The sequence below is a fragment of the Molossus molossus genome, unplaced genomic scaffold (assembly GCF_014108415.1).
Source record: "Molossus molossus isolate mMolMol1 unplaced genomic scaffold, mMolMol1.p scaffold_m16_p_1, whole genome shotgun sequence".
Taxonomy (NCBI): domain Eukaryota; kingdom Metazoa; phylum Chordata; class Mammalia; order Chiroptera; family Molossidae; genus Molossus; species Molossus molossus.
This window is the reverse complement of record NW_023425344.1, coordinates 31,364,981-31,374,746: the sequence shown is the minus strand read 5'-3', so window position 1 is coordinate 31,374,746 and position 9,766 is coordinate 31,364,981. Positions and strand designations below refer to the sequence as shown.

General features: G+C 41.1%; 1 long non-coding RNA gene across 1 annotated transcript in view; it reads right to left on the bottom strand.

Annotated features, from left to right (window-relative positions):
* Positions 1 to 9,064: 9,064 nt before the first annotated feature.
* Positions 9,065 to 9,766, bottom strand: part of LOC118639172 — a 34,167-nt gene continuing 33,465 nt past the window's right edge. Inside the window, exon 4 of the long non-coding RNA XR_004961155.1 lies at positions 9,065 to 9,167. This is a non-coding gene — a long non-coding RNA (uncharacterized LOC118639172). The remainder of the gene's footprint in view (positions 9,168 to 9,766) is intronic.

Here is a 9,766-nt window from a genome sequence, read left to right as displayed (position 1 = left end):
TGAAAGTGAAGCCTGACGGAGGCCACGGAAAAGGTGAAGGCCAGGGAAGAGTGTCTGCATCCAGGCAGCCTCAAGAATTGGTAGGACCACCTGAGGAGAGGAGGGAGAGGAGAGGGACAAGAGAAGAAACCAGGGATGGACAGCATTAGGGTTGGAGAAAACGAACCGGGAAGAGTCATCAGTATCCAGAAGAGGGGGCAAGCTTATCCTCCATTCCCATGAGCACCTGTGTTCAACATGGGGGCGGGGCACCGTAGCAGAAGGTTCCTGGTAGGCTGGTAGGAGTCTTTTTGTTTTCTTTTTTTAATCCTCATCCAAAGGTATTTTTCCACTGATTTTCTTTTAGAGAGTGGAAGGGAAGGGGGGAGAGAGAGAGAGAGACATTGATGTGAGAGAGATGCATCCTGCCTGACCCCGACTGGGGCTGGGGATCAAACCTGCAACCCAGGTATATGCTCTTGACCAGGAATTGAACCCAAGACCCCTTGGTCCAAGGACCAGTGCTCTAACCGCTGACCCAAACCAGCCAGGGCTCGGGGTCATTTTCAGTGCAAGGCTAAAGTGAGGTGTGGGACAGGACAGGGTCAGGATTCTGAGTCATCATTTTCTGGGAACAGACCCCATCATGTGCCCAGCAAATGGGAGACAGTTTTCATCCATGGTTGGTAAAGAGGGAGCTAGCAAAAGAGTTAGGCCAGAACTAGGCGCTTGCCAGAGACCCACCAGAGCACGTGAGGGTTCAGGATCGAGCTCCATTCCCAGGAGGACCTGGCGCAGTGAACTAGAGACAGGTAGGTGCCCGGCTGCACAGAGGAGGCCGGCAACACAGACATCCAGGGAAGGCTGCGGCTCAGTGCCCAGTGACGGTCAGCACTAGTTTGACAGCTTTTGGCAGCAAAACTAGTCAACTTGTCTCCTACGGCCTGACGGACTAGCGTCTCCTACTTTAGTCTCAACTGTGCCAGGAAGTGAGTAGGACCTCTGTGCCCAACGCTGAGCTAGGGAAGGCTGACCCAGGTCACCCACTGACGTGCCCAGCCGGACACCCTGAGGGAAACCTCCCCAAGCCGTTCACTTTAGAATTACTACCTCCATTTGTGTAAATCTAAGCCCCTAGTCTTTGTTTTAATTTTTCAGTTACAGTTGACTTTCAGTATGATTTTGTATTAGTTTCAGGTATATAGTTTGCAGTGTTCCCCCTGATATTTCCAGTACCCACCTGGCACACCATACACAGTTATTACATCATTAATATTATTATTTTTATTATTGTTGCTAATCTTCACATAGTTATTGCATTATTTTTGTTGTCGTTGTTGCTAATCCTCACCCAAGGATATTTTCCATTGTTTTTTGTTTGTTTGTTTGTTTGTTTGTTTGTGTTTTTAGATAAAATGGAAGAGAGGGAGAAACATCGATGTGAGAGATACATCAATTGTTTGCCTCCAGCACGAACTTGCAAACCAGGTACGTGCCCTTGACTGGGAATTGAACCCGTGACCCTTTGGTCTGTGGGCTGATGCTCCAACCACTGAGCCAAACTGGCCAGGGCCGTACTTATCTCATTATTACTGACTACATCCCCTTGCTGTACTGTCCACCCCGGGACTACTCTGTAACTGCCCGTCTGTACCCGAAGTACCTGCAATGCTCGGCTGCTTCGGAGCGGCAGGCGTCTTACCACATCGGCTGCGGGTCACAAGCAAAGCTAACTTCCAAGTAGTGAGAACACTGTGCACCAGGGTTGTCTTCACTGTATTTCCTCATATTGCATAGATTATAACTTTCCTAAGGAAAAGACATTAATAAAAAATAAAATTAAAAAAGAATTTTATTAAGCTGTGGTACATATACACAATGGAGTACTATGCAGCGGTAAGAAAGAAAGATCTCTTATCCTTTGAGACGACATGGAGGGACCTGGAAAGTATTATCCTAAGTGAAAGAAGCCAAGCAGAAAAAGACAAATACCACATGATCTCACTTATATACAGAATATAATGAACATAACAGTCTGAGGAATACAGTAGGCCCAGACACATGGAAGTAGGGCACAGACTGACATCCCTCAGAAGAGGGGATGGGGGGTGGGGGGGTGGGAAGAGATAAACCACAGAACTTATATGCATGTATGCATGACCAATGGACATGGACAACTAAGCCGGGGACAGGGTGGCGGCAGGGTGGGGTGGGGGGTGCCAATGGGGTAAAAAGGTAAAATATCTGTAACAAAAAAATAAATAAAAATTCATAAAAATAAAAAAAAGAATTTTATTGATTTATTTTCGAGAGAGAGGATGAGAGAGGGAAATATTGATTTGCTGATCCACTTATTTATGCATTCAGTGGTTGATTCTTGTATGTGGCCTGACTGGGGATTGAACCCACAATCTTAGTGTATCGGGTGATGCTCTAACCTACTGAGCTACCCAGCCAAGGGTATGTGTTTGTAAACCTTCTCCCCTTTAAGTGGGGAGGCATGGAAACAAAAGGCAGGTTGCTGTAGTGAAGAAAAAAGGATTATCACTAAAGGATCACATGTACCAGAACTTTAAATAACAAATGCTGAAATTCTGTGTCCTGTGTTTGTTCCAATGTAGCACTGTTTTCCACACATTCTGGGAAGGTGACATTTACAGCTTCTGAGAGAACAGAAACCTTTTCTAACGCTAGTTTCACAAAACCAGTTGAAAACAAACATCATAAGCCATGTAACTGAAAAGATCATCATGTGATCTGGATTTTTTTTTTTTTTTTTCATCTCTCCTGGCTGTTTTGTTGCATGCCCTTCCTGGGAGGGTTATCCGTGAGGTTCTAGTCAGGAAATCCGAAACAAGGCTGCATTTTTCAGACAGGAAGCTTAATTGAGGGAATTGGCTACACAGGTGTTAAATGAGCTAAGACAGGAAACCAGGTGTGAGGAGGTAACTCAGAAATGAATAATTGAGCTGAGCGCTCATTGCTCTATTTTTGCATAACAAAGTACCTCAAACTTTTGTGGCTCAAAACAACAGCAATCGTTTTTTTATTGTTATCATTCTCAGTCCTGAGACTCGGTGGGCTCCGTCAGGTGGCTCTCACTTGGGTTCTCTCCTGCAGTTACGTCCCAGGTGGAGCTTGGAGTCACCTTGAACGCTTACTTGCACAGGAGTGTAATTGATGCTACCGGTCGGCTGGGACCTTAGTAGGGGTCAGAACACCCACACAGAACTTCTCCTTGCGGCCTGACCTTCACACAACACAAGCCTCAGACTTCTTACCTGATGGGTCAGGTTTCAACTGCAAGTAATCCAAGAGAAAAGTTAGAAAATCCAGCTCCCTTTATGACCTACCCAACAACACTTCATGTCACTTCTGCCATATTCTTTCTGTTGGTTGATTAGTTGGTAAGTTTGGTCTAGATACAGGGGAAGCGGACACAGGCCCCACCTCTTAGTGAATTTACAGACATGTTTAAAAGCCACCAGCCAGAGGAAGCACCTACCATTCTTATGTCTGGGATGATAGACATAGGTGATGTTAGAACAAGAACTGTGGGGTTGGAACCCCAAAGGCTGGTGCTGGAGGTATAGAGGAAGCTGTGTGGGAATCACTCGGGCAGATGAAATGAGAATCTGGGTTTTGTCAACCCAAGCCCAAAGATCGCACAAAGGCCGTGCTGGCCACTCCGTCACACACATTGCTCTGTCGTCTGCATCTTATATACAGATGCCTGATTTGACTGTGTACCGACTGTTAACACTAGTAAACAGACAAGTTGATCAATTACTGATTTTTGTTACGATAGTATTTTTCAATGAACAATAGTGGCTGCTTTTTAGAAACTAAGTCTTTAAGATTTTGATATGTAACAGTCTCTTTGATAAATCAGATCATTAAAAAAGCAATTGTTCCAAATAAAAATAACCTAAGAGCCATAATAACCAAATGCAATGTGTGGTCTTGGCTTAGACAAACCAACTGTAAAGGGCATTTCTTTAGCCAGTTGTGGAAATTTGCACATGATCTGGGTATTAGGTGAGATAAAAATGTACTGAACAGATGAGGAAAGATGAGGATCACTGACTAAGAAAAGCAGCTTACAAAACCGGATGCACAATATTACTATGTACTAAGGTATTAATGGTGGTGATCCCTGAGAGAGTGGGAATGTGATGTTTCTTTTTTAATTCTGCTTTTTTGTGTGTGTTCTGATTTTCTACATTACATGTATATTATTTCTGTAACTATAAAAAAAAGTTATTTTAGTAAAACCTTTTTTAAAATTATGACATATAGGTGGACTCACAAGCATACAGAACCTGACCCTCCAATATGCAATTTCAGAAATGCAATTTCAGCTGAGAAAAAATCACTTTAATGAACCTGAATCCAGACAGAAGCTGGAGACAGACATATGACCCTCTGTGGGAATCAACATACTTTCTCTTGGATCCACATAGATATTAATGACTCTAAACAAAGCACTAAAGAAAAGGAAATTGAAGAGTCTTTCTCTAAACTAATTTCTTTTCTCTGATCTCAGCCTATGAAAATGTCCAAGTCTCTCCATCCTAAATTAAACACGATGTCCCCATAGTTCTATCATTGACATTCTTCTTTTTCTTTTCACTTTATATATTCCTATAAAGTAGACAATCATCCACAGTAATGACTCCCAAATTTACTTCATTCCTGATGGTTTCTTTCCTGATAGCTACCCTATGCATGGATAGGTTGCCTGCTAAACATTTTCATCTGAATTTTCATGGGAACCTAGAATTCAACATACCCAGGACTAAATGCATGTTTATTTTTATAAAACATGTTATTATTATATATTTCTTATCTTTACCAGTTATATTGAAGTCAGACACATGATGGTCATCCCGAAGTTCCCTTGTTATCCCGCCACCCACACACATACCTAGTCAGTCACAGATGACCTGTTCATCTATTTATGTAGAAAGTCTATGTAGCTACTAAGTCTAATAAGTGGGTGTTCAAGGTTTCAGGATAAAAGATCAGTGTCCAAAAATCAATAGTATGTCTATATACTAGCAACCATTGGAAATTGTAATTAAAAATATAATTTAGGCCCTTGCCGGCTTGGGCTCAGTGGTAGAGCGTCAGCCTGCGGTCCGGAGAGACCCGGGTTCGGTTCCCGCTAAGGGCATGTACCTCTGTTGCAGTTTGTCCCTGGCCCTGGTTGGTCGTGCGGGTGGCAGCCACTCGATGTGTCCCTTTCATGTCGATGTTTCTCTCTCTCTTCCTCCCACTCTATCTGAACAAAGAAATAGGAAAATGTCCTTGGGTGAAGATAAAAAAATATATATATACATATATATATATATATAATTTAGAATAGCATAAAAATATAAACTACTTACAGATAAATTTGTTAAAATATGTATAAGACCTAACACTGAAAATTACAAAATATTGAAAAGAGAAATTAAAGAAGGTCTAACTAAATGATGATTTATGTCATGTTCATGAATAAGAAGACAATTTTAGTTAAGGTGGAATTTTTCCAAACTGGATGTATAGATTCAAAATAATTGCAATCAAAACCTCAGCAGCTTTTTTGTAGAAGTTGACAAGTGAGTCTAAAAATCACTTGGAAGTGCAAAGGAGCTAAGACAGCCAAAATAACACTCCACAAGGAGAACAAAGTGCTTCCACCTCACTACAGTATCACAAAACTACAGTACTCAAGACACAGTATCAGCTCCCAGACTTTAAAAAATTGACCCATGGAATAGAATAGGAATAGACCAGTACACATACAGCCAATTGATTTTCCACAAAGCTTTAAACACAATTTAGTGGATAGTCTCTTTAACAAATAGATATTCTTTTTAACAAATATATATTTAACAAGTGAACTTTAATTCGTACCTTGTACCGAATACAAATATTAAGTCAGAAATATACTATAGATACACATGTAGAATCTAAAACTATAAAATTTCTGAAACAAAACACGAGACTATCTCTGTGCCTTGTGTTAGGCCAAGATTTCTTAGATAAGATATCAAAGGCACAATCCATAAATAAAAAGTGAACTACATCAAAACAAAAACTTCTGCTCTCCCAAAAAAAATCTGTTAAAAGGACAATAAAAACCAAACCACAGGCTGGGAGAAATTATTTGAAAATCTCATGTCTGATAACGGACCTTTCTGCAAATACATAGAGAACTATTAGAATATAATAAGGGGTGGGGGACAACAACAATAACAAATGGGAAATGATTTAAACACTTTGCCAAGGAAGATTTATGGATGGCAGAAGAGCACATGTTCTACATCACCTATTATTACGGGAAGATAGGTTAGAACCACAATGTGATACTACACACCTATTAAATGTCTAAAATTAAAAAGACTGGCCTACCAAGGATTTGGGGGACATGGACCCACTGGAACTCTGATAGACTGCTAAAAGGGATGTAGATGGGCACCACTGCTTTGAAAAACGTTTGACAGTTTCTTAAATTAAACACCCATTTACTATGTAATCCAGCCATTCCAATCCCAGGTATTTACCCAAAAGAAATGAAAGCATATGTACGTAAAGAGGCGTGTTCGTGGATGTTACAGAAGCATTACGTGTAATAGCCAAAAATGCGAAACGAGCCAATGCCCGTCAACAGGTCCATGGACGTAAAGTTTGTGGTTCACCCGTACAATGTATTAGCGAAGGAATGAACTACTGATACAGCCAACAACTTGGGTGAATCTCATAATTATGCTGTTGAGAACATCTGGATGGTAAACATGAGTGAACCTCATTAAGGTCTCTAAATTTATTTTATTGTGGACACTATTACAGATGTCCCCCATTCCCCACACCCTTTACCCACCTCCACCCAGCCCTGCACCCCCTCCCCTGGCCTTCACCACACTTATCTGTGTCCACGGGCTATGCATGTATGTTCTTTGGATAATCTCCTCACTTTCATCCAGCCCCCCTCCCCACACCCCAGCCCTCTGACCGTTGTCAGTCTGTTCCATGCATCCGTGCCTCTGGTTCTGTTTCAGACATCACTTTATTTTGTTCATTAGATTCTACATATTAGTGAGATCATATGGCTTTTGTCTTTCTCTGACTGGCTTATTTTAGCATAATACTCTCCAGGACCATCCATGCTTTCACAAAAGGTAAGATTTCCTTCTTTTATATAGCCGCATAGTATTCCATTGTGTAAATGTACCATGACTTTTTTTTAATGTTATTGATTTTTTAGAGAGAGAGGAAAGGAGAGATCAAAACATCAATGTGAGAGAAAAACATTGATTGGCTGCCTCTTGCACACCCCCTACTGGGAATCAAGCCCACAACCCAGGCATGTGCCCTGACTGGGAATTGAAGAGGGACCTCTCAGTCCATGGGACGACACTCAATCCACTGAGCCACACTGGCTGGGCTACCACAGCTTTTTTATCCCCTCATCTACTGATGGGCACTTGGGGAGTTTCCAGATCTTGGCTATTAGAAATAATGCTGCTATGAACTGACTGGTGTTTTGGGATTCATAGGATATATTCCCAGAAGTGGGACCGCTGGGTCCAAAGGCAGTTCCATTTTTAATTTTTTGAGGAAACATCAGTCTGCATTCCCACCAACAGTGCACAAGTGTTCCCTTTTCTCCACATCCTCGCCCAGAGGCTAAGAGTAAAGACCCACTCGTCCTGCAGACACCCAGGACAAGCCTCACATGTAAGTTCCCTTGCTTATTAAAACTGCCCACCTACCAATCTGGAGCGTCTGCCTCTTTCTTTGGCCTTACCTTGCCCTCTGTCTACGGGGACCAGTTTCAGATTTCACCCAGGAAGTTCCTGAGGTTTTGAACCAACACATCTAAATAAATATGTCTGCATGGTGATGAGTCATAATTATGGGGTCATTGAGCTGAGGACCCCACCTGCCTCCAAGTCAGTGATAACTGTACTAAACTCTTTGACATCCCAAGCAAAAGAACATTCCAATTCTCATTGTTTGCTATCATTAATTTTCATAGATAAAAGCCTTTTGGGGAATTCTTAATAATATTTATTAGTGAGTAAGCACATTCAAATATGTGAACACAGCCTGTGGCATGTGTTTTGGTGGACAAAGGACTCTAACCCTGGATTTGAGCTCCATCCAGCTCAGCAACTTTTAAGTGTCCAAAATTACTCACAAACAGGATTTTGTCCCATGCAAAAATCTTGTGTGTACGATAAATAAATAAGATGTTAATACAGTGGTTGGCACATGGTAAGCATTTCATAAATGATAGCTGCTACTAGCTATTTTTATACAAACACTCAAATAGTTTTCAAAAGATTTTTTTATGTCCTAGCTCAAATTACAAGAAGTTTGGTTTATTTCTTTCTTGGACTTATAGCAAAATAGTCCTCAGACTGTGCTCTATATAATAATATCCTACTTAGAAGCCTTTATTGACTGCACTGAAATGGTAATTTGGGGCAGCATGTAAAGTCTCCCAAGCGGGTAAAAATATGATCATGATTTTTCTGTGCCATAAGAAAAGTTAAAATACTTTCTCATTTCTGAAATGGGCTGTTTCTTAAAAAAAACATGTGCACTTATAGAAAAAAATATACACATAAAGCATTCAAAAATGAGACTCCAGAAGGAAAAAAAATTTAACTTTTCATTAAAAGTGTTAGAGGTTTCTAAATTAACTTAAAAAGAATGGTTTCCCCTATATTGAGGACTTAACACCCCAGATTTGCTACAACGTATTGTCGGTGTTGTATAGAGGATTTCGTTGTGGATGGAAAGGGACAAGGCTGTACTGTGCTCCCTGGAGGAGGAATTCATGGTGTGGCCTCTTTCCATCTCTCCGGCCGACGCCATCCACCAGCTGATAGATTTACCAGCCTGCTTTTGAGATCTACTTGGAAGCAGGCCAGATTTCCCATGAAAATCAAAATGTCAGAAGTCCAGGTAATTTTCATTCTCGACGCTCCCCTAAAGTTGATTTTCTTTTTTATGATAATACCACAGAGGACATTGTAGGTCAGAAATCAAGCAATATGTCCACATAAAAGTTTTGGAATGACACTAACCTCCTCCTTCTGATTCATATCCATTTACTGCCTCAGGTTCTTTCAGTAAAGATTGCTCCACACGTTCCATTTGCAATCAGAATTTTTCAGATGACTCCTAAGAGGCTAAATAATTTTTTTTAATTCTTCATGGATGAATAATACATATTATATTATAAAATGTATAGCATTTTCTTACAGCTGGTCCAGTCATATTGAAATTTGTAGCCAGAGTTGTCACCATCTGGAAAATGATACCTGACTGGCCCTCACGTGTACACATAGTGTACATAATATCATTATGTTCATTTCTCTTAACTTTTAATTTATCAATTCAGTATTCTTTATTTGCTTTTTAAAAATTCTTCTACTTTGTGTTTGTTTGCTAAGGCTGCCATAACCAAGTACCACAAACTGGGCGGCATAAACAACAGAAATTAATTGTCACGAAGTCCTGGAACTAGAGTCCAAAGTCAAGAGGTCAGCAGAGTGGTTCTTCCTGGGCTGTGAGGGAGAATCCGTTCCATGCCTCTCCTCCAGCTCCCGGTGATTTGCTGGTAACCTCTGAGGGCCCTTGACTTGTATGAGAACCAGCCTGCTCTGTCTTCAGCATCGCATGATGTTCTCCCCTGTGTGTACCTCTGTGTCCACATTTCCCCTTTTTATAAGGACGTTTAAGGTGTGACCCTAATGGTGTTATCAGAGAATAACAGGGCTCCTCTCTC